Here is a 24,762-nt window from a genome sequence, read left to right on the forward strand (position 1 = left end):
TCTTACTACTGGCAGAGTAAGAGGCATTAAAGGGAAATCTCCCGTTAACTGAGCATTTTCTATTATTCTCTTCCAGTGTTTACAATAATTAAATGTTGGATCCTTTGGTGGCAGCATAGGTTTCTCATTTCTTTTTTGCTTAGTTTTTCGCCAGGTGCCTAAAAGCGAACCAAGCAGTTCCTCTCCTGCATTCTCTTCTGTGTCTCTTCCATCACTAAGCCAAAGTCATTCTTCTTTAGTAATTGCTGCATTTTGTCCATATTTTGACTGTATATCATTATCAGCCTCTTCTACAGTCCACTCTCCTGCTTTCACCCTTTCTAGGACCCAGTGTCTTTTATTTTGAGGTCCTGCTAGCTCAGCAGAAACTTTTCTTTCATTATTCCTGTTGCTCTTTATCTTCTGCAATTGTTCCTCAATATTCTTCATTCCTGTTACAATTGCATCATGAGCCTTTTTATATGACTCCTTCACATCACTTTTCTTAGAACCAGCATCAAGTCTTTTCATTTCAGCTAATAATTGTGTCATGAGCTTAGCATATTTTCCCAAATTCACCCCTTGCTCTTCAGGGAGTGGCACATTTGCAGGATCAACCTCCATAGGAGGAGCAGTGGGCTCGTTAGAATGGGGTAAATTTCTCCTGTCCAGGGGAGTAAATCCTCATCTACACCTCTCCAGGCTTGTTGATCTGCTAGTGAAACTAGAAAAACCTCTTTTTCTGTTCCCATTCTTCTATCATATACTTCCACATATCTTTCCGCTTCAGAAATCACATCTTGTTGTTCTTTAGCTTCTCGCCCCCCTCGTCGAAATACTCCCCTTAGTGCTGCTGCTGCATGTGCCTCCCCGTGCAAGTTTTCAATTACCAAGAGTACCTCTCGGTAAACTTGAGCTAATTTCTTAGCTTCAGGAGCCCCGAGCTGCATCTGTGCCCATAGTTCCTTTCTCATCATCTCCCAGGTGCTAACGTTATACATCTAAGTAGTATCCATTAAAAGTCCTTTTTGCCTGCACCATAAAAGCAAGCTTGTAACTGCAGCTCGATCTAGCCATTTCTCAGTCTTGTCTGCAAGCCTCATTAGGCTATCCAGAGCAGTGCACTCCACTGCCGATGTGGCAATTCCCATCCTGCTCCCCTGGCTCACTGGTCAGTTGTGGCCACGCCGCGCCTCTCTTGGCTGCCCTGGTTGGCTGTGCTTGCTGCACTGTGCAGGATGCCTTGCCCTCTGTTCGCTCTGTCCGACCTGGTGTCAGAATCGCGTCGTGGGTCACCAGACGTCGGAGCCTTAGCTAGGGAAGGATCTTCATGGCGAGATGAGAAAAGACTCACACATCAATATAATGCAAGTCTAATCCATTTATCAGTTGTACAGCACTTCTTTTATACTTAAACATTGTTGCAACATGCAAGGCCAGCAAACATATCATTGGTTAGTGAACATCATCCATATATTATTTGTTATTTATTGATTGGTTTAATGTGTTTTTACGGCAATTTCTCCACCTCTTGGCTCAAGCAATCTAGCACCCTAAGTCAGTCACGTCTCTTCTACCTATTTGCTACTTTACTATATTTTCTCTGCACATCTACCTTCTTACTTGCTACTTTAATGTACCTTCTCAGCCGCCTACTGTTGCTACTCTGATTCTTTCCCACCCAGTCATTGTTATTACTTTGTATCTCCTTTATGAATAGTTCGCTGTCAGTATTCTCTCCGAACAGTAGAGAATTATGCAGTTCTCTTAAAGTCAGAGTCTCTCATATTCATGTAACACAGCCAGAGCCCCGACACCTGTGTTCTGTTAGGCCCCATGCTGTCACAATGCACTCTTGATTGTATTAGGCTTCATGGTGTCACAATGGCTCCTTGGTTCCATTAGAGTCCATAGTGTCATAATGCACCCTTGTTTCTATGAGACCCCATTTTGTTTGAAGGCTGCCTTAGTTATCTAAGGATGCACGATGTCACAATGGTCCCTTGGGTCCCTGAGGTCCCCTGGAGTCACAATGGCCCCTTGGTTCTGTTAGGCTCCATGTTGTCACAATGGCCCCTTGGTTGAGATATGCTGCATTGTGTCACAATGGGCCCTTATTTATGTGAGGCCCCATGATGTCACAATGATGCCTTGGTTTCAGTGGACACCATGGTGTGACAATGGACCCTTCATATTTTAGGCCATATGGTGTCACCAAAGCCTCTTGGTTCTTTTATGCCCCATGGTGTCACAATTTCCCCGCAGTTCTTTTAGGACCCACAGTGTCACCATGGCCTCTTGGTTCTATTGGGCCCCATGGTGTTCAGAATGGCCCCTTGGTTCCATGAGGCCCCACAGTGGTACAATGGCCCCTTGGTTCCATAAGGCCCCATGGTGCCACAATGGTGCCTGCATTCTGTTCGTCCCCATGCAGTCACAATGGCCCTTCGTTCTATGAGGCCCCATGGTGACACAATGGCTCGTTGGTTCCGCTGGGTGCCATGATGTCGCAATGTCCCTTTTGTTCTGTTAGGCCCTATGGTGTCTCAATGAACCCATCATTCCATGGAGTTCAATGGTGTTGCAATGGCCCCTTGCTTCTGTGAGTCCACATAGTTTCACAATTGCCACTTGGTTCTGTTGGACCTCATGGTGCCATAATGGTTCCTTTGTGCCCTGAGGCCCCATGGTATCACAGTGGTCCCTTCTTTCCATGAGGCCCCATGGTGTCACAATTGCCCCTTGGTTCTAAAAAGCCCCTTTGTGTTTCAATGGCAGCTTGGTTCCATGAGGCCCCATGGTGTCACAATGCCCCCTTGGTCCTGTTCGGCTTCATGGTGTCAAAATATCCCCTTCGTTCTGCTATGATCCATGATGTCACAATGGACGTTTGGTGCCATGATGCCCATGGTGTAACCATGTAGCCTTAGTTCACTAAGGGACTATGGAATTACATTGTCCTCTTGATTCTGTGAGCCTCAATGGTGTCACAAAAGGCCCTTGTTTCTGCTAGGCCCCATTGGGTCATAATAGAACTTTTGGTTCCATTTGTCACAATGGTGTCCCAATGGCCCCTTGGTTCTCTTAGGCTCCATGGTGTCACACTGTCCCTTTGTGCCATGAGACCCCATGGTGTCACAATGGCCCCTTGGTGAACCTTGGCCCTATGGTGTCAAAATGGCACCTTGATTCTGTTAGACCCAATGGTGTCACAATGGTCCCCTAATTCTACAAGGCCACCCAGTGTCAAAATGGCCCCTTGGTTCTGTTAAGATCCGTGGTGTCATAATTGGCCCTTGGTCCTGTGTGGATAGTTAGGGAAAAGCGTGCAGAAGAAATCGGGATGTATGGGTAGATAGGAAACCCCCTCCCCCTCAGAGATCTTCTGCTCCGGACCAGAGCTCACAGCCGGACGTCACCTAGAGAAAATGACCCCTACCACCTAAGCTATAAAGACCCTTGCAACCCCTCAATAAATGCCATTTGCTGTCCACCACATTGGTGTCCAGGAGCTGATGGACCGAGTGACCCTGGGTTAGGGCCACCGTGCTGGACTTGGACCAGGTCGCCAGCAACAGTCCTGTTAGTCTTCATGGTGTCACAATGGCCCCTTGGTGCCATGAATTCCCATGGTGGCATGATGGGCCCTTGGTTCTGTAAAGCCGTATGGTGTCACAATGGACCATTGGTTTCATGGGACACAGTGGTGTCACAATGGCCCCTTGGTTGCACGAGGTCCTATGGTGTCTCAATGGCCCCTTGGTTCCTTTGGGCCCAATGGCATCTTGATTCCATGAAACTACATGGTGTCACAATGGCCCCTTGGTGCCACAAGGCCCCATGGGGTTACAATGGCCTCTAGTTTTCTTGAGGCCCCATGGTATCACAATCTGGTCTTGGTTCTGTTAGGCTCCATGGTGTCACATTGGATCATTGGTTCCTTTGGGCCCCATGGTGTCACAATGGTCCCTTGGTTATGTTAGGGCCCATGGTGTCGCAATGGCACCTTGGTTCCATGAAACTCCATGGTGTCACAATGGCCTCTTTGTGCTACAAGGCCCTATGGTATTTCAATGGCCTCTAGTTTTCATGAGGTCCCATGGTGTCACAATCTGACCTTGGTTCTGTTAGGCTCCATGGTGTCACATTGGATCATTGGTTCCATGTGGCACAATGGTGTCACAATGGCCCCTTGCGTTTGTTGAGCCGCAGGGTGTCACAATGGCCCTTTGGTTGCCTTAGGCCCCACACTTTCACAATGATCCCTTGGTTCCCTTAGGCCCCATGGTGTTACAATGGATCCTTGTTTCCATCAGGCCTCATGGTGCCAGAACGGCCCCCTTTTATCTTTTGGGCCGCATGGTGTCATAATGGCCTGTTGGTTCTCTTAGACCCGATGATGTCACAATGCCCCTTTGTTCTGTTAGGCTCAACGGTGTCACAATGGCCATTAGGTTCTAGGAATCTATGCAATGGTTTTGAAAGAAAAACTAGTGAGAGACTCCACATTAAAAATCCAATTTAATAGGAAAAAGGAGAAAATACAAGCAATAGTACAAAAGAAAAACCACTGACTGTGTCAGAATACAATTTAACACCCTATTAGTTAGAGTGGTGATAGCAGTCCAGATGAAGTGGTCTTGAAGCCATTATCCTATAGAAGTTCTAGTAGCTCTTGTCCTTTGGAAAGCAGTGGCTAAGGGCTGCTTTGGTGTTCCAAATCTCAGATTTTATCTAGGTAGGAAACACTTGGCCCCTCCCCCTGGGTGGAGCACCTAACAATGGGCTGATGTAATTTTATCAGTCATGCAGCGGGACTCAAAGGCCCATTCACAGAAGATGTCTTCCTGGAGGAAGGATGGGTCAAGGGAAAGATAAAGAACATTTCCCCATCTGGTTTTTTACAGATAGCATATCAGCAGAGGATATCTCCCACAGAGATGAGAATCACTGCCCCACCTGGCTTCAGCAGATGGTGATATCATACATACTTTTGGGCATATCTTTACATTGTAGGTAAAATATGTAGAACATAATCCACCCCTTAATCTATTACCATCTATATCATACCCAAACCAGTATCCTCTTCTATATATATATACATGTTGTAACCCAATACCTAGAGGTATAAGGAATGTTTAACCCTTCCCAGGTCCCTATCCTATTGGCAGAAAGCCATAGGGGCCTCTTTCCTCCCTTATCTCTCCTGTTACCCTAACCCCGTGTCCCTATCCTATTGGCAGAAAGCCAAATCCCCTCCCTGACCCTTTCCCTAGGAAAAGACCTTTGTCTGAGACCCTAACCCTCTTTGTTCCCTGAGGTCACCATGCAATAAAGGAACCCTGAGATAGACAAAGAGCCTATTTTGGATTTCTTCATTTATCTAATGTAACAACTCTAGCTCCCTCTGAGTGAAGAGCTAGGAGGGAGTTACAGGGTGTTACATATACATATGTTGAGTGTTGGGGTTTGTTCCCTTATGGTCCTAACTTGAAATTTTTTTCCATTATTATGCTAACGAAGCCTGCTGGATTACACCCAGGCTCTTTCAGGGCTCGAGACAAAGGGGTAGGTGGGGGCTGGCTTCCAGGGCTATTCAGTCACCACTGGGGTCTGGAGGAAGTGAGGAAGGCCCGATTCCAGCCCACGCCATCCGAACACCGGGGAAGCCAGGCTCTCTGCTGTGGGACACTTCTCTGCATCTCCTCTGCTCCAGCCTCCTACACTGTGGAGGAACAGCTCGCCACTCACTGTTTGAATCCTGGTGGTCAGCTGTGGTCTCAGTGGTAGGAGGCTACCCCCTTATCTCTGCCTGAGAGTTCCTGATTCAAAAATTGTAATAATTGGAAGGGAGAGGACTTACATTCTCTATTTCAAAGAGGAGCTTCTGCCTCTACTGGCGGACACCTGTCCTTCAAACCAGGACAGATTTTGGTGACCCAGATGTGGGGCAGAGGGCATTGAGAGGAGGGTTAAGACAGGAATAACAGCTCTTGAGTTACCTAAGATTTCGTGTGCTAAGTGGCAACATGTTGTCCAGTTTAATCTGGCTTGGGTTCCATGTGATCACAGATATCTCTCTCCCATTTGCAAGCCCTTATTTGAATATGGGCCCCCTGACCAAAATTACTGTAGCTATTAACTGATTCATTTGGTGGATTGATTATGTCAGGAATTCATGGTTTTTAATTTTTTCTGCAAAGTGGTCACATGGATCCAGAGCTATCGTACTCTAACTGTGTGTTTCTAGGGTTACTTCAATAATGGTACCTACTGTGAGGAAGTGAATTCAGAGGAAATCTTCACCCAGTTTTTTGAGGCTACCCCACCAGTCGAGTTCAGATCTGCTTTAAATGCTAATGATATCATAGGCTGGCTGGTGTTGCTGATATGCCTGTTCTATTTAGCATTTAGAGATATGGGAATACTGGCTTGGATAACAACCCTGATACCTATCCCAGGAAATAGAAGTGCTGCCCCAGAGCCAGACCCTGCCCCAGGAACTAGGGATGCTGCCCCAGAGCCTGATCTTGCCCCAGAGTCCACCACAGAAAGGGACCACCCGAAGGGGGTGGAGGTCGTAGTGAAGGAGATAGGCCACATGCTGAAGGAGCACTTTTCCGCAACTGGTGAGAAACCCTCCCCTGACCTAAACAAGGAGAGTCGGATGGTGCTGCAGTGGAACACACGAATGTTACACCTGTCCTAGTTCCAGCTGGATCAAGGGGCAGCCACAGCCAGCAGCAGTTGACCCTGTGGAAACTAGAAAGTCTAAGATTAAAACAAGGCATCTGGATAATGAGGATCAGCAAGGAGGGCCCTCACAACCAGCAAGAGATTCAGAGGCTGAGATTATCACCCAGTCCCTCTCGTACAATAGTCTCCGTAATCTGCGTAAAGACATTGCACGGCAGGGCTGTGAGGCTTTTGCAATCTTGTTATTTCAGGGCTGGGACCTTATGGGAACAGGTGTACAACTAGATGGTACTGATGCCAGGAATTTGAGACCCTTGACTCAGGACTCAGGTGTGGACCATATATACTTAGAGAAGCAAGGCCTCATTTCCCTCTGGGATGGCTTTTAATGTGTGTAAGAGAGAGGTTTGTCAATAAAGAGAGAATGCAGGAGCACTACCATAGAATGCGCTGGAAGACGCTTGAGAAAGGGATCCAGCAGCTGAGGGAAGTGGCAGTATTGGAGGTACTCTTTGGGAGGGATGGACAGCATGACAATGATCCTGACAAGGTCAGGTGCACAGGGCAGATGTTGTGGAATTTGGCAACCTTGGGGCCATCTCAACATACCACTTTTATTGCAATGATTAATGCTGATAACCACCGAGACACTGTTGCCAACAAACTCAGAAATTTTGAGAGAACGATGAATGGCACGATGCAGGCCAATGTCTCTGATGTGGTCAAGGACCTTCAAGAGGAGGTGAAGGAAAAGAGAGGGTTGAGAGGTGAGATGAGGGAGATAAGGGAGGCAATGAAGAAGATCAGTGTGGCACCAGTGTGAGTCACAGGCCCCAAATCTACAGTCCTACAGCCCCCCAGTTAGGGAGAGAGGGTACACCCCATGAATTCACTTGTGGTTCCACATTAAAGTGAAGGTAGCCTCATGATCAAGGTGCAGGGTATTACAGAAGGGAGGATGACCTGTTTGATCCCCTGGAAGGAACCTCAACTATGTATGCCCAGGAAAGAAATAATAACCAGGGCTAAAGGGGCCCTGCCTCTTGCAAGGGAGAGACATGGGATAACAGAGTCTATTGGATAGTGTGGATTTGATGGCATGGCACATCAGAGCCACAGAAACATAGTGTTATTTGATACTGGTTCACAATGCACCCTAATACTATCAGAACATGTGGGAGAAGAACATGTTTCCATTGTTGGGGTGACAGGGGGATCACAGGAATTCACTTTGCTGGAAGCTGAGGTGAGCCTGACAGGGAAGGGGTAGCAGAAACATCCTATTGTAACTGGCCCAGAGGCACCGCGCATTCTAAGCATAGACTTCCTCTGGAATGGGTATTACAAAAACCTAAAGGGGTTCAGGTGGGCTTTTGGAATAGCTGCTGTAGTGACAGAGATCATTAAGCAGTTGAATATCTTGCCTGGACTGTCAGAAAACCCATCTGCAGTGGGACTCCTGAAAGTGACAGAGCAACAGCTACCAATTGCCACCTTGACAGTGCACCGCCAGCAGTACCAGACAAATCAAGATGCTGTGATCTCCATCCACGAGATGATCCATGAGCTGGACAGCCAAGGGGCGGTCAGCAAAACCCATTCACCCTTCAACAGTCCATCTGGCCTGTGTGCAAGTCTGATGGAGAATGGAGATTGACTGTGGATTATTGTACATTGAATGAAGTGACTCCACCACTGAGCGCTGCTATGCCGGACGTGCTGGAACTACAGTACAAGCTGGAGTCCAAGGCAGCAAGGTGGTATGCTACCACTGAGATTGCCAATGCATTTTTCTCCATTCCTCTGGCAGATGAGAGCAGTTTGCTTTCACCTGGAGGGGCGTGCAGTACACCTGGAACTGACTGCCTCAGGGGTGGAAACACAGCCCCACTATCTGCCATGGACTGATCCTGGCTTCACTGGAAAAGGGTAAGGCTCCAGAATATTTGCAGTACATCGATGATATCATAGTGTGGGGGAAAATGGCACTGGAGGTATTTAAGAAAGGAAAGAAGATCATCCAGATGTTTCTGGGAGCCGGGTTCGCCATCAAGAAAAGCAAAGTCAAAGGTCCTGCTCGAGAGATCCACTTCCTGGGAGTGAAGTGGCAAGATGGACAGCACCAGATCCCCACTGAGGTCATCAATAAGATCATGGCAATGTGTCCACCAAGACGCATAAAGGAATCACAAGCTTTCCTATGTGCCATAGGCTTTTGAGAATGTACATTCTGGGGTACAACCAGATTGTGAGCCCTCTCTACCTGGTCACCTGCAGAAAGAACGATTTCTACTGGGGCCCTGAACAACACCAAGCCTTTGCCTAGATCATAATGGAGATCGCTTATGCAGTAGCCCTTGGACCAGTCAGGACGGGACAAGAGGAAAGGAATGTGCTTTACTCTGCAGCTGGGAACCATGGTCTGTCCTGAAGCCTTTGGCAGAAGGTGCCTGGTGAGACTCGAGGCCAACCTCCAGGATTCTGGAGCCGAGGTTATAGAAGGTCTGAAGCCAATTATACTCCCACAGAGAAGGATATCTTGGCTGCCTACAAATGAATTCAAGGTGCCTCAGAGGTGATTGGCATGGAAGCACAACTCCTCCTGGCACCCCGACTGCCAGTGTTGGGGTGGATGTTCCAAGGAAAGGTTCCCTCTACCCACCATGCCACCAATGCCACATGGAGAAAGCGGACTGCCCTCATCACATAGCGTGCCCGTATTGGCAACCCAAATTGCCCTGGGATTTTGGGGATATTTACAAACTGGCCAGAAGGTGATAATTTTGGTGTCGCTGACGAAGAGGAACAAGAAGAAGTGACCCGGGCCGAAGAAGCCCCACCGTATAATCAACCGCCAGCAGATGAAACATGCTATGCTCTCACCAACGGTTCCTGCTACATCGTGGGGATGAACTGGAAGTGGAAAGCAGCCATATGGAGCCCCACACGACAGGTTGCACAAGCTACCGAAGGAGAAGGTGGATCAAGTCAAGTTGCTGAGATCAAAGTTGTTCAGCTGTCCTTGCACGTTGCTGAGGGAGAGAAATGGCCAAAGCTCTACCTTTACATTGATTCATGGATGGTAGCCAATGCTCTGTGGGGTTGGCTGAAAAGGTGGAAAAAGGCTAACTGGCAATGCAGAGTAAAAGCAATCTAGGCTGCTGATGAGTGGAAAGACATTGCCACTCAGGTAGAGAAGCTACCTGTGAAAGTCCGTCATGTGGATGCCCATGTTCCCAAGAGTTGGGCTGCTGAAGAACATAGCCACAATGGGCAGGTAGATCAGGCTGCACAGATAGCGGTGTCAAAGACAGATTGGGAACACAAGGGAGAATTGTTCCTGGCAAGATGGGCTCATGATGCCTCAGGTCATCAGGGCAGAGATGCCACCTATAAGTGGGCACGAGACCGACGGGTGGATCTAACCATGGACAATATTTCTCAAGTTATCCATGACTGTGGGACATGTGGTGGCATCAAGCAAGCCAAGTGGGTGAAGCCCCTCTGGTATGGGCGGCGGTGGTCCAAATATAAGTATGGCAGATTGACTACATCACATTACCTGAAACATGCCAAGGCAAGCGCTATTTGCTGACCGTGGTAGAAGCCACCACCGGATGGTTGAAGACCTACCCTGTGCCTCACACCACTGCTTGGAACACCATCCTGGGCCTGGAAAAGCTAATCCTCTGGAGGCATGGCACCCCCGAGAGAATTGAGTCAGACAACGGGACACATTTCAAGAACGGCCTTATCAGCGCCTGGGCCAGAAAACATGGCATTGAATGGATATATCATATTCCTTATCAAGCACCAGATGCCAGGAAGGTTGAACAGTGCAACGGCCTACTCAAAGCTACTCTGAAGGCACTTGGTGGGGGAAGCTTCAAGAACTGGGAAACAAATTTAGCAAAGACCATCTGGATGGTCGACACCCGAGGGTCCATCCATTGAGCTGGTCCTGCTCAATCTGAACTCTTGCACACAGTGGGTGGAGAAAAAGTCCCTGTAGAACACATGAAAGGTATTCTAGGGAAGACTGCTCGGATTAGTCCCACCTCGAGCAAGGACAAACCCATCCATGGGATTGTCTTTGCTCAAGGACCTGGTTACAGTTGGTAGGTAATGCAATCGAGAAACCCATTGTGTACCACAGGGAAACCTAATCTTAAGTGCGAACTGTGTGTAAGGTTTTCATTATGCAGATGTTAATAGAATAAGTGGTGGATAAGGTGTTAGGTTGATGTGGCCAGGAAAGTGTATTCTATCACCATCTTTTGAAGCTGGGTGGGGTAGTGATTTCCTTATCTCCTTGGCACATACTATCTGCTAATGGGCCATCTTTAAGATAATGTGAGACAATCATCTTTATCTTTTCCACAACCCATTCTCCCTCCAGGAAGATATCATCTGTTGCTGAGCCATTAAGTCCCACTGTATGACTGATAAAATTATATCATCCCATTGGGTGATGCTCCAGCCAGGGGGAGGAGCCAAGCCTTTCCTACCTAGAGAGAAATGGAGCTTTTGGACAGCAAGATTTTCCATCTTTCCACTGGATTCCAGAGGAACACTGGATCTTTCCACATCATCTCTGGACCTTCAGAGGAAACTGCACCTTCTGCAGGAGCACTGCTTCAGCTGAACCACATCTGTCACTGCAGGAGGACTGTAGCCACCATTTAATTGGACTTCTACCAACACCCTGACTGACGGGGTGTCAGGTTGTATTCTGATTCTGTCAGTGGTTTTGGGATTGTTCTTTGAATTGCCATATTTCTATTTTATAATTTTCCTAGTAAAGAACTGTTATTCCTAATTCAAATACTTTGCCTGAGAGCCCCTAATTTTAAATTTATAATATTTTAGGGGGAGGAGGTTTACATTCTCCATTTCAAAGAGAAGCTTCTGCCTTTATTGGCAGATACCTGTCCTTAAAACCAGGACATACACCCATATTCATATCCATATCCATATCCATATCCATATCCATATCCATATCCATATCCATGTCCATATCCATATCCATATCCATCCGCATAACCATATCCATGTCCATGGCCATCCCCACCATGTCCCCACCCATGTCCCTAAATGTATTAGTACAATGGGTTTATTTTTACCCAATGTTGGGTGTAGGAATGAAGAAAAATGAAAGAAAATCAAGGCCAAAATAAACGGATTTACCTGTCCATGGTGACTGAGCATGCATATGCATGGGTGGGTAGAAAGTACCTTTTTTAGAGGCCTTTCCACTCCATTGTCTCCAAAATCTTGTGTTTTTTTGCCCCAGTCCGTCACTCTTTGGCTGAGGAAGATGCCTGTGGCCCAGACATAAGTAAAATCATGGAATGATTTATGTCGGTAAAAACCTCCAATACCATCCAGTATTCTTTGATGCCAACAGGTGAAATGATTGGATGCAAAAGGTGACATTTTTTGGGGAGGAAAGTATAATCTGCTGTCCCAAATGAATTCCTGATGTCAGTCTGCATCCCAATGGATTTTTGGCCCGCTGAGTCCAGGTGCCCACGGAGAGCCAGGAAGTTGTGGAGACCACCAGCCAGGTGTTTTCCCAACATGGAATATGGATCACCAAGGCTCTGCCCAACAAGGGTAACTGGGGAGCATCCAACAGGGTCCTCCAGTGGGGATGGAGCTGGAGCAGCACATGAAGCTCTTCCCGCACGCAGGGCACTCACAGGGCTTCCCTTACTGGTACCCCCGTTGGTGTTGGATCATGGCAGAGTCCTGGGGGAAGCTCTTCCCACACTGGGGACACTGTTAGGGCCTCTCCCCAGTGTGGATTCACTGGTGGGTGATGAGGGTGGAGTTTTACTTAAAGCCTTTCCCACAGTCAGGGCAGCGGAAGGGCCTCTCCTCTCCTCTCCGTGAATCTGCTGATGCTTGAGCAGATGGGATCTCCTCTGAAACATCTTCCCACACTCAGGACACTCATAGGGCTTCTTCCCGATGTGGATCCTCTGGTGGACAATCAGGTTGGATCTCTGGCTGAAGCTCTTCCCACATTCCCCACACTCGTAGGGCCGTTCTCCGGTGTGCACTGTCAGGTGCACTCTTAACCAAATACCAAATACCCAACCACTATAACCTTTTACTTTATTATTTGTATCTTATTTTCTTTTATTAAATCTTTTTAAATCAACACAAAGAAGAACACAGTTTTCATGCCACTCTCTGGGAGTCGCCACTGAGCAAATTGCCCGCAGTATTTATCTTTGCGCATTATGGTGTTAATAGCGGGCATGCACTGTAAACTTAGTTTTTTTGTTTGTTGGACTTTTTTTGTTTCTGGTTAAGAGGGCATTCCTTAGCGAAATGTCCCTGCTTTTTACACTGGAAGCAGTTGATATGCTGCAGCTGTTCAGGCGGCACTGGTTGCTTCTTCGCTTGTGGTGTTTCAGCTGCTGCGGGCTTGGATGGTGCTGGCCTTGGATTCCTTTCTGGTGCACTGAATAGTTCTGCTTTACTGGTACAGGCTTCTATAATTTCTGCTAGGGTTGCTTCAGGATACATAGGAAGACTTAGAATAACTCTGCAACAGGCCTCATTGGCAGTTCTTTGTGCCATCTCTTTTATCAATTCTGCCTGGGTTGCTGGGTCGTGCACTTGTCTTTCCACCTGTGTGTGCAGACGATCTACGAATCTTTAAAAATTCTCAGCATCATATTGTTTAACATTAATATAACTACCTGTTTCTTCAACTGTTGGTAATTGATTAAAAGCTTTTTCGGCTATATTGCAAATTTTATCTAAAACAACTTTAGATAATACTCAAATTTGTTTTTGAGGGCAATGCCAAGTGCCTTCACCACATAAATGATGAAGCGTAGTATCATTATCTTCAGAATCTTTGGAATTGTCAGGGCTTTGGTGAAGCTCTGTTAAAAGAACCATTAAAGAACGCTTCCAAATATTAAACCAAATATCATATTCTGAGGGAGTTAGCAAACACCTGAAAAGATCTTTTAATTGTGAGGTATAATCTCATTTGAAGTAAAAGTTGCTTTCATCATGCCTTTAAAAATTTCACTGCTTCTATCAAATTCTCTTTGTACTTTACAAATTTCCTTTTTATCTTGGTATGATAGAGGTTGGTAATTTCTCTTGCCATTTCTCCTGCCAACATAGACTACAGGAGCAGTGGATGGTATATAGTCTTCTAAGTTTTGAGCTTCAGGGCTAGGTATGTCTTTATATATCAGCCTGGGAGATTGTGCATTCTCAGGGACAGCATGTGTTCCTCAGCTGCTGTTAGCTGAACTTTCCCCTCCCCCATTTCCTGCAGCCGCTGGATTATAACTCTCTCCCTGGCCCCTGCTATAGCTAGGAGGATTGCTATCTGTAACTTGAGCCGGGAAGAGGTGACTAAGGGAACTTGTGGGTGTAGGGTTACAGGGGAGCAGAAATGGGTTATGAGAGGGGAAAGGAAAGGGGACAAGGAAGGGAATTGAAGAAAAGAAGGGGTTATGGGATGAAGAAGTTGAAGCATGGCTGCTGCCATAGACCATGTGGTCCCCTCTGTGAGAAAAAGGAACGTTACTTTTTGAACTTTTTATCACAGTGCCCTTGAGGTAAAATCGGTGAAAGAGACAGGTAGAGAGAGGATTTTTTGACAGGCTGTTCAGAATTTTCAGAGCTGAGGTATATGGGGGGGGGGGCGGGGAAACTTAGTAGATTCCTGAGGTATTTCTCGTTTCTCGTCTTTTTCAGGGACAGGGGAATTTGGAGGAGATGGGGGGGGGGTGTTTCAAAGGATTTATCTGTGGCTGTCTTTTGTTCTCTGTTTCTAATAATCGTTTGCGAACTTGTAAGAATATCGGAAGAAATAGAGCAGCACCAGAATCAGATTTTTCTACTTTAGATGTTAATAAATTTCCTATATTGCCCCAATTTATATTTTTATATGAATTTATATTTTATAATTTGCAATCTGGAATTTCAAAAAACAGCCAACAGACAAAATGCTTTAACAGTTTTTTAGAAACTGTAATTTGTTCGGCATTTAAAATTTCCTTAATCTGAGAAAATACACTCTTTTGATGTGCAGACAACTGTGCGCCCATTGTGATGTTTTAAAAGTAATCTGCACAATATCCAATACCTTCACACAATATTCACACAACAAAAACGACTTTTTCTGACCCCGAATTAAAAAAAAAACAGGAGAAAAGGGAATGTGGAGATCTCCGTGGTCCGGATGATGCAACCCCCAGCACGTGGTCCACGTTACGCTGGCCGTGCTGGCTTCGGGGTAGCCCTGCTTCCTTGCACTGCTTTTGGGGGGGCCCCCCGGGAGACACGCAATGCCGGAGTTGCGAGCAGCACCAGTTCCAGCGGGGTTTATTTTGCGATCCCACGCGCGGCGGCTGGAACGCTCCGCCGAACGGCTGCTGCTGCCACTGCGCCGCAGGGTCCTAGCACCCGCCCCCGCTGCCGCTGGTCCGCCTGAGGAACCCCCTCCCCACGGCTAGGGGCAAATTTTGGGGTCCCCGCCTCCCCCGAGGGTCTTTTACCTATCCTGCGGACCTCGGCTGTCTTGTGATTTGTGAAAGGTGTTTATCCTCAAGCCGGCTCTCTCTGCGCTAGACTAGAGTTATCGGCCAAATCCTCCCTGCCTGAGCTGTGTATAAAACAGCTGCCAAGTATGGGGGGTAGTTGATTGAGCCAACTAGCGTAAAAAATCCCTAAAAATGGGATTATATCTATCTGTGGGCTCCTTATTTCAAGCCCACACGTTGATCGCCAACTGCTGGAATGCTGTAACTCCTTCCTAGCTATTTACTGTGTTAGTCTCTAAGAAGGATTTAGGCACAGCATGGATAAACTAAGGTTCCAAAGAGGCTCCTTGCCTTTCTTAATGTTCGTAGTTTATTTCATGGTGGTCTCAAGGCAAAAAGAGAAAGAAGAGCTCAGATAACGGTCTTTTCTAGGAAAGGGTCAAGGAGGGGAATTTGGCTTTCTGCCAATAGGATGGGGAACAGGGGAGAAAGGTTAAAGCATTCCTTATACCTCTGGTATTGGGTTAGAACAACGATCCGTCAAGCCAAGGCAAAGAGGCTTTAAAAGAGCATCAGGATGCTCTGAAACTTTGATACTCCTGCAAACAATAATTTGATCTGCCAGAAGAGAACACAGGCTGCTGGTGTTATATTCATGGACATGGGCTAAGGGTTTTGACCACCAGCACATTCTACGTAGTCTGCAGTGAGGGGAAGTAGACTCCCATATCACCAGCTTGGTAATATGTATGAGAACACACATCTTCACATGAAAATCTCTTCAGAAAACTGATATACCAAGAACATATACACCATCCCTAGACTAAGATACTTGGCTAAACAAATGGATGCAAAAACAGCGCTTCTTGAATCCCCTGATCTCCAGATTTGATGAACTGTGAAGGAATGGTAATGCTTAACACTGTGCTCATGTGATGTCATCCTGCACTCCAGCATGAAGGATGGAGATCTGGGTATCCCAACATTGATGGAACTCAATCCAAGTATCCAGGCCAGAAGATTACATAGACTTGCCCAATATTTGGATGATGTATTAATATTGTGGGGGGTGTTTTTTGTTAGGGTTGGGATTAAATGTGAGAGATGGTATTTTTCATTTGGATTTTGATGTTTATTAATTTTTATTCATATTATAGTTTTACAAACTGTGAGTTTTAGAGTACTTTAAGTTAATTAATTAAAAATGAAGACGTATTTTTTACAGGGATTTTAAGGATAAATTGTTTAATTAAGAAATGATGCTTAAATTATTTTTACTTTTAGCCTAACAACTCACAATTTGTGGCTTGTAATACGGACATTTTATTTAATTATAAAATAATACTTAGACTTATCAAGAAGAAGGACAAAAGGAAGACAACTTTTGTTTTAAAATTTCTAATTGTTATATATATATATTACTGTATGCTAAAACTTTAAAATGTAAGTTTTTTAATATGTGATATTACACCTTTCTATTGAAATTACAGACTTATAATCTCAGCTTTTTTATTTAATTTTGGAAGCTTTTCCCATGGCCTGAGGTTAAATGCAGTCTTCTCTTGGGGGTCAGTGCTTTTTAGCACAGAAAGTCTAAAATTCTCAGTGACCAGGGTTCCAACACCTTAAGATCGTTCCTGAAAAAAGAATGCTTAGATCAAGTATATAGAAAAATATGAATGAGAGCCAGAAGGGATCAAGACAAGATCCTGTCAATATCGGAGCCTAAACCTAAGATAGAATTGCTGGATGGTTCAGTTGATGACACAACACCACAATGGGAAGTAGCTACTCCGAAAACTCAATATTCACAACCGTGTAACTGGAGGAAACAGGAGTTTTCGTCCTCCAAATTTCCCCTGCCCAAATAATGCAATGACACATGGGGAAGGGGACTGGCTTAGGTACCTCATGAGGAAGCAGAGGTCCACCTGCAGCCCACAGATGCCCAGAATGGTTCAGGGATTCACTGGCATCCTGTGCTGGATCCTGCTTTGCAGTGGATCCAGTCCCAAATGAGGCCATGACCCCATAGGAAGCCTGTGATGGAGGAGGATCCTGCAGCATCTGTAGAACCCTGGGGAGAGGAAGTCACCTGGAGCAGGTTCTGTTGGGTCCCATGGTGTCAGAATGGTCCCTTGGTTCCATTAGGTCTCAAGGTATCACAATGTCTCCTTCATTCCATGATGACCCATGGTGCCACAACGACCACTTTTTTCTGAGAGGAACCATGGTGTCACAACGGCACCTTGGTTCTCTTAGGCCCAGTGGTGTCACAATTCCCCTTTGGTTTTTGAGGTCCATTGGTGTCACAATGGCATTTTGATTCCATGAGCCTCTATGATGTAAAAATGGCCCCATAATTTTGTTAGGCCCCAATCTATCACAATGGCCCCTTGCTTCTGTTAGACCCCATGATGTGAAAATGGTCCTTGGTTTTGTTAGTTTCCATGGTGTCTAAATTACCCTTATGTTCTCTGAGGCCCCATGGTTTCAGAATGCCCCCTTGGTTCCATGAGGCCCGATGGAGTAACAATGGCCTGTTCGTTATGTAGGGCCCCATGGCGTCGCAAATGCCTCTTCAATCCGTTGGGACCCATGGTGTCTCAATTTCCCCTTGGTTCTGTTAGAACCCACAATATCACAATGGTTCAGATATACCACATGGTGTATATGGACCCATGATTCTGTGAGTTCCCATAGTGTTACAATGGCCTCTTGGATCTATGAGAGCCCATGTGTCTTAATTTCCACTTGGTTCTGTCAGGCCCCATGGTGTTACAATACACCCTGGGTTCTATGGGTCCCCATGGTGTCACAATGCCCTCTTGGTTCTATGAGAATGCATGGTGTCATAATGGTCCCTTGGTTCTCTGAGGTCCAATGGAGTCACAATGGCCCCTTCGTTCTGTTAGGCTCCATGTTGTCACAATGGCCCCTTGGTTCTATTAGGCATCATGATGTCAGAATGGACCACTGGTTTATGACCCCCTATAGCCTCACAATGGCCCCTTCATTCTGTTAGGGTCCATGGTGTCACAATAGGGCCTTGGCTCTATGAGGCCCCTTGGTGTCACAATGGCCACTTGGTTCTCTGAGTACCCATAGTTTCACAATGGACCTTGGTTCAATGTAGGCTCATGGTGTCACAATTAGCCCTTGGTTCTGGTGACACCATGGTGTGACAATGGCTCCTTGTTTCTGTGAGGTCCCATCATGTCACAATGGCCACAGGTTCTGTTAGGCCTCATGATGTCACAATTGTCCCTGTTTTGCGTTAGGTCCCATGGTGTTCCATGAGACTGCATGGTGCCACAATGACCACTTTTTTCTGTTAGGGCCTGTGGTGTCACAATGGTATTGTGGTTCCAAGACACTCCATGATGTCAAAATGGCCCCTGGGTTCTGTTTTGCCCCAAGATGTCTGAATGGCCCCTTGGTTCTGTTACGCCCAATGGTGTCACAATGGCCCCTTCTTTCTATGAGGAGCCATGGTGCCACAATGGCCTCTTGGTTGTGTTAGGTCTCAGGCTATCACAATAACATCTTGGGTCTATGAGGTCCTATGGTGTCACAATGGCACCTTGGTTTTCTGAGCTCCAAGTATGTCACAACGGACCATTGGTTCCATAAAGTGCCATGGTGTCACAATGGACAATTACTTACAGGCAGCACAAAGTTTCCATGCTAGACCCTTGGTTCTGTTAAGGCCCCACGGTGTCATAATGGCTTCTTGGTTTTTCTGGAGGCCATGGTGCCACAGTGGCTCCTTGCTTCATTTAGGCCCCATGGTGTCACAATGGGCCCTTTGTTCCATGAGGCCCCATGGTGTCACAACAGACCCTTGGTTCCATGAGGTCTCATGGAGTCACAACAGCCCCTTGCTTCTGTTATGCCCCTTGGTTCTGTTAGGACCCATGTTGTCACCCTGCCCCCTTGGTTCTATTAGGCCCCACGGTGTTCAAAATGACCCCTTGGTTCTACAAGCTGCCATGGTGATGAACCGGAAGTGGAAAGCAGCCGTATGGAGCCCCACATGACAGGTTGCGCAGGCTACCGAAGAAGATGGATCAAATCAACTTGCTCAAGTCAAAGCTGTCCAGCTGGCCCTCAACATTGTTGAAAGAGAGAAATGGCCAAAGCTCTACCTTTACGCTGATTCATGAATGGTAGCCAATGCTCTGTGGGGTTGGCTGGAAAGGTGGAAAAAGGCTAACTGGCAATGTAGAGGCAAACCAATCTGAGCTGCTGATGAATGGAAAGACATTGCCAGTCAGGTAGAGAAGCTACCCGTGAATGTCCGCCATGTGGATGCCCATGTTACAAGGAGTCTAGCTGATGAAGAACACCGACACAATGAGCAGGTAGATCGGGCCACACAGATAGAGGTGTCAAAGATAGACTTAGATTGGCAACACAAGGGAGAATTGTTCCTGGCTCAATGGGCTCATGATGCCTCAGGTCATCAGGGCAGAGACGCCACTTATAAGTGGGCACGAGACCGAGGGGTGGATCTAACCATGGACAGTATCTCTCAGGTTATCTATGATTGTAAGGCATGTGCTGCCATCAAGCAGGCCAAACGGGTAAAGCCCCTCTGGTATAGTGGGCAGTGGTTCAAATATAAGTACGGGGAGGCCTGGCAGATTGGCTACATCACACTGCCTCAAACCTGCCAAGGCAAGCACTACATGTTGACCATGGTGGAATCCACCACCGGATGGTTGAAGACCTACCCTGTGCCTCACACCACTGCTTGGAACACCATCATAGACCTAGGACAGCAAGTCCTTTGGAGGCATGGCACCCCCTACAGAATCTGGGACCCATTTCAAGAACAGCCTTATCAACACCTTGGCCAGCGAACATGGCATGAATGAATATATCACATCCCTTACCATGCACCAGCTGCCAGGAAAGTTGAACAGTGCAGTGGCCTACTCAAGGCTACCCTGAAGGCACTTGTTGGGGGAACCTTCAAGAATTGGGAAACAAACTTAGGAAAGGGCACCTGTGATGCCTTAAGTTCTGAGTTTTCTATTGTGCTTGGGTATGCTTTTCCATTATGCTTAGGGTGATGAAGACAAAATAGTCCGATTTCAGCTATTGACTCAAGGACAGTTTCTTCAAACTCCAGGCGCTAACCATAAACAATGTGAAAAGAGGAGGGCAGGCCAGCAAGCAAGGAGGCATGGTACCCCTGAGAGAACTGAGTCTGACAATGGGACTCATTTCAAGAACAGCCTTATCAACACCTGGGCTAGGGAACACGGCATTGAGAAGATGTACCATATCCCCTACCATACACCAGGTGCAAGCAAAGTGGAGAGGTTCAATGGACTTTTAAAAACTCTGAAAGGGTGGGAGACCTTTCAAGAACTGGGAGCAGCATCTAGCAAAGGCCACCTGGTTAGTTAACACACGAGATTTCACCAACCAAGCAGGCCCAGCCCAGTCTGAGTCCTTACATACAGCAGATGGACACCAAGTCCCAGTGGTGCATGTCTGAGGTTTGTTAGGGATTGATATATGGGGATATATAGGGATTGAGGTTTCATATATGAGTTTTGGTAATGAGTTGACGATATGGGGATAAAGCGTGGAATGTCTGGGGTGTTTGTGATGTTGAATTGTATCCCCATTCATCTGTTTAGCCCAGAAATAAGTTTTGTACCTTTAAGGCTGGATCTGAGAGTTAAGGGGGGGAAGGAGAAGAGGTGGAATGTCTGAGGCGGCTGTTTTGAAAACATACAGGTAAGAATTTTATTGCTTTGTCTCCTGGACTGTGTTGCCGTGGTTGATAGAGGGAGAGTGCTCTCCTTTGCTTTTAATTAGTTTTTGACTAACTGAAGCAGAGAAGTTCCTCAAATGGCTTTCTCTTTTTTTCCTGGAATTATTTGAACCTGCTCTGGACTGGGGACCTGGGGGAACACCAGGAGCTTGCACCTGTTGCAGTGTGCTTCTTGTTAATGGTATGTTCTGTTGTTGCCCAAGTTAATAGTTTAGTCCAAAATTATACCCTCCCACCCAACTTGTCAATCCGTCCTGAATTATCTGTCAATCTTGTGCCAGTCCCCTGATGGAATTCCCCTTTGGAAATCCCCTAAAACTCATTAGTCCATGTGACCCAGTTTTCCCCACTACCTCTATCATTGGACAATGCCATTGTGAACTCTGCCCTATACCACTCCTCAGAATTTCTCCAATTTTCTAGTAAATTGTACCTTCCCCTTGAATCTCCCCCATATTTAAGTTGTTGTACCTTTGCCATTTTTGTCTTTTGCCCCCCAGATTCCCCAAAGTAATAAATCCTTTTTATCCTATGCAAAAGACCTCCCCCTCCTCCTCGCCTCCTTCAAACACAATCTGAAGCCAAAAGGCCATGGAGCAACAGCTCAAGCCATATCTAAGGCCTTCTGCTCGCAGAGTGTAACCCACTCTAGGCAAAGGACCGCAGTGGCAAAGTGAGTGCAGCTATGGCCGTTATGTCCTGCACCTGTGGCCCACTGGGGCCTGGCCTGGGCAGTGGCATTTTCCAGCGCTGGAGGGACTGAGAAAAGACTGAGCCCAGCTACCACCCACAGGAGAGAGACTTTCTGAATGTATCATCTCTTCAGAGCAGCAAGAGGTTTTGTTGTTTGGTATTGTAAATTCTTTGTGCTGGGCAGTGCTTTGCCTCTTGAATAAACAAGTTTTTTACACTTCTCTCCAAAGAAATTTTTTCTCGGTTGGGGAAGGGGCCACTTGGGTTTGCTTCCTGGGGGGGACTCTTTGGAGGTTTTCTCCCAGAACAGATAAACAGCCAAATACCTCATCATTAGTCACGTGCATGAATGGATGAACAAGATTCCCACAGTCCCAACCTGCTATCCAGTGAACCACAGCCAAGGGAAGAGGCTTGGCAGAATCAGGAGGGGAAAGAAGACCCTGCTGAGCCTGGTGCACACTCGGCAGTGGGGTGATCTCCTGTTGGCATTCTGGCCATTCATACCACTACTCTGGTCATTTTGGTAAGCAGACCGGGCCTCCTGGGTGAGGAGAGAAAGCCTCCCATGCTGGTGGCAGGCAGACCATGTGTGAGAGCCCAGTGGGTAGAGCTGGCCTTCTGTGACCAGAGTTGGCATGCTGGGGACATGGGGTACACCTGGTCCCCTGTTCCAGTGTGACAACAGGCCTCCCATCCCAGCAGAGGACACACCTGTGATCAGACTTGGCTCGTGGGGGACACAAATGTTTCCCAGGTCTGGGCTCTGGTGCTGTCCCTGCTAACTGAGTGCCAGAGTGGCTCCCAGCGAGACCTGCCACGTTCCTTCCCCTGCCCTCACCTCCCTGAACCACCAGTACCCACTGCAGTCCATGGTGACATCAGAGCTGTCTCCAGCCTGTTCAAAAGGAGAGAGATCACAAACAGGCACAGGGTGTCCATGGTGACATCGCAAGTCTCTCTGGTCTGCTGAAGAGCACTGAGGTCACATGAGGCCACAGTGACTCCATGGTGATGTGCCAGACCTCTTTCATCTTCCAAAGACTTGTGAGGTCCCAAGCAGTCACCAGAGGACAACAGAGGTGTCTCTACATGCCAAGGAGCCCATTTGGCACAGGCACTCACTGAGGTTCCATGGTTACATCCCAGTCGTCTCTATGATCCTAAAGAACACTGAGGTCATGTGCAATCCCAAGGACTCCTTGGTGACATTCCAGGAGTCTCTCATTTGCCAAACCACACTGACCTCACAGGCTGTCACAGGGTCTCAATGGCAATACCACAAGTGTCTCCATGCTGCTAAGCAGCTGTTATGTCACAGGCACTCACAGGTACTCTACAGTGACATTCCAGGGGTGTCGAAGACTGCAAAAGAACCATGAGGTCACACACTATTACAGGAATTCCACAGGGACATCCCAGGGGGCTCCAGGCTGCTAAAGAAGTGCTTTCCCACAGGCACTCAGAGGGGTTCCATTGTGACATGCCAGTGGACGCCATGCTCCTAAGGAACAGTGAGGTCACAGGCAGTGACAGCAGCTCTGTGCTGACATCCCACGTGTCTCCACCCTGTCAAAGAACTCTGATGTCACTGGCACTGACAAGGGCTCCATGGTGACATCCCAGGTTTCTATAAACTAGTAAAGAGCACTCAGGTCAAAAGCCCTCCCAAGGCTTCCATCCTCACACCCCAGAGGGAGACAGGTTTTTAAAGAGTCCTGAGCTCATCTGCACTCACAAGGCTACCACCGTGACATCACAGGGCTCTCTGGGGCTTCTAAGGAGCCAGGAGGTCCCTGGCAGTGACAGGCACTCCGTGGTCACATCCTAGAAGAATCTGGGCTGCTAAAGAGAGGTCAGGAGCAGTCACAGGTACTCCATGGTGTGAAAAGTAAGGTTCACCTTCCTAGTAAATTTCAAAACATTTAATAAAAGACAATAAGAGACAAACAATAAAGCAAAAGGTTATAAAGGTCAGGTGCTTGACATTCAGCCAAGAGCACACACTAACTCAGAAATCACTTCCTTAAATGAATAAACATGTTGCATATTCATAGAACTTCATGCATTATTCAACCCGTAAATCAGCTTTTTAAAACTTTTTATTTTAATTTTTTTTTCTGCTTGTGGCTCATTCTCCTTCTTGTTAGTGCATTCCCAGATAATGGAGATCAATAAATTCCTTTCCTAGAGTTCTAGTGTTCATCACTCCTGTATTCATTGAGACAGGATAATCCAAGAATGTGAAGAATTTCCTGAATATCTTCTTTTTTTACCATTCTCTGAGTTAATTATGTGAACAAAAGCTTTTTACATCACCATGCTATAGTCCAAGAAAAATAGGTATTTATCATAGTACTATTTCTAAGCTTTGTTAACAGCAGAACTAAAAGAAACTATATTCATACAGGAAAGTTTTCCAACATTATACATTTAGTATTCGTTTTAATATTTGCGAAAAACGAATAATATAATATGAACTTATAACAACGGTGACATCACAAGGCCCTTTAATCTTCCTCCCCTCTCAGACATCCTCACCACGCCCCACTGCTCCCGGGAAGGGAAAGCGGGAGTCTTTAGGAGCCACCAGAGTTCCTGCCCCGTCCCTGCACAGGCAGTAGCGTGAGACCCTAAACCCGGTGTGCGGGACTCTGAACCCGCCGTGACCCTGCCCCTGCCCCGCCTGCCTCCTCCATTTCTGCATCGCTCCCTCGCCCCGCTGCGCTCCTGCTCGCCCGGGCTGAAGAAGAAGCGGGGGAGGCGTGGGGAAAGAGCCATCAAACAAGACTCCAAGCGACCCGCACAGAAATCTCCTCGGCAAAGAGACACCACGCAGGGCCCCGTCATCACCCGCAGCCCGTGCCCGGCCCCGCTGCTCGCCCAGCGCAGCCTCCTCCTCTCCCGCCGCCGCCCGGGGCCCTCACGCTCGGCTGGCGGCGGCGGGAAAAGCCCTTCCCGTGGTGCCCCGCGCCACCGCCGAGCCTGAGGGGCGGCGCGGGAAGCAAGGGGAAAACAGAAGGAAAAACAGAAATCAGAAAGAAAAACCAGCGTGGCGTGGCGGAAAAGGGAGACTAACAA

At 47.1% G+C, this 24,762-nt stretch overlaps 1 long non-coding RNA gene across 1 annotated transcript; it reads right to left on the reverse strand.

Annotated features, from left to right (window-relative positions):
- Positions 1 to 21,372: 21,372 nt before the first annotated feature.
- Positions 21,373 to 24,549, reverse strand: LOC130266232 (uncharacterized). The gene is made up of 2 exons (XR_008842787.1): positions 23,420 to 24,549; positions 21,373 to 23,046 (listed from the first exon to the last, which is right to left on the reverse strand). It is a non-coding gene; the product is annotated as an uncharacterized LOC130266232 (long non-coding RNA).
- Positions 24,550 to 24,762: the final 213 nt, after the last annotated feature.

This window comes from Oenanthe melanoleuca, unplaced genomic scaffold (assembly GCF_029582105.1).
Source record: "Oenanthe melanoleuca isolate GR-GAL-2019-014 unplaced genomic scaffold, OMel1.0 S001, whole genome shotgun sequence".
NCBI lineage: Eukaryota > Metazoa > Chordata > Aves > Passeriformes > Muscicapidae > Oenanthe > Oenanthe melanoleuca.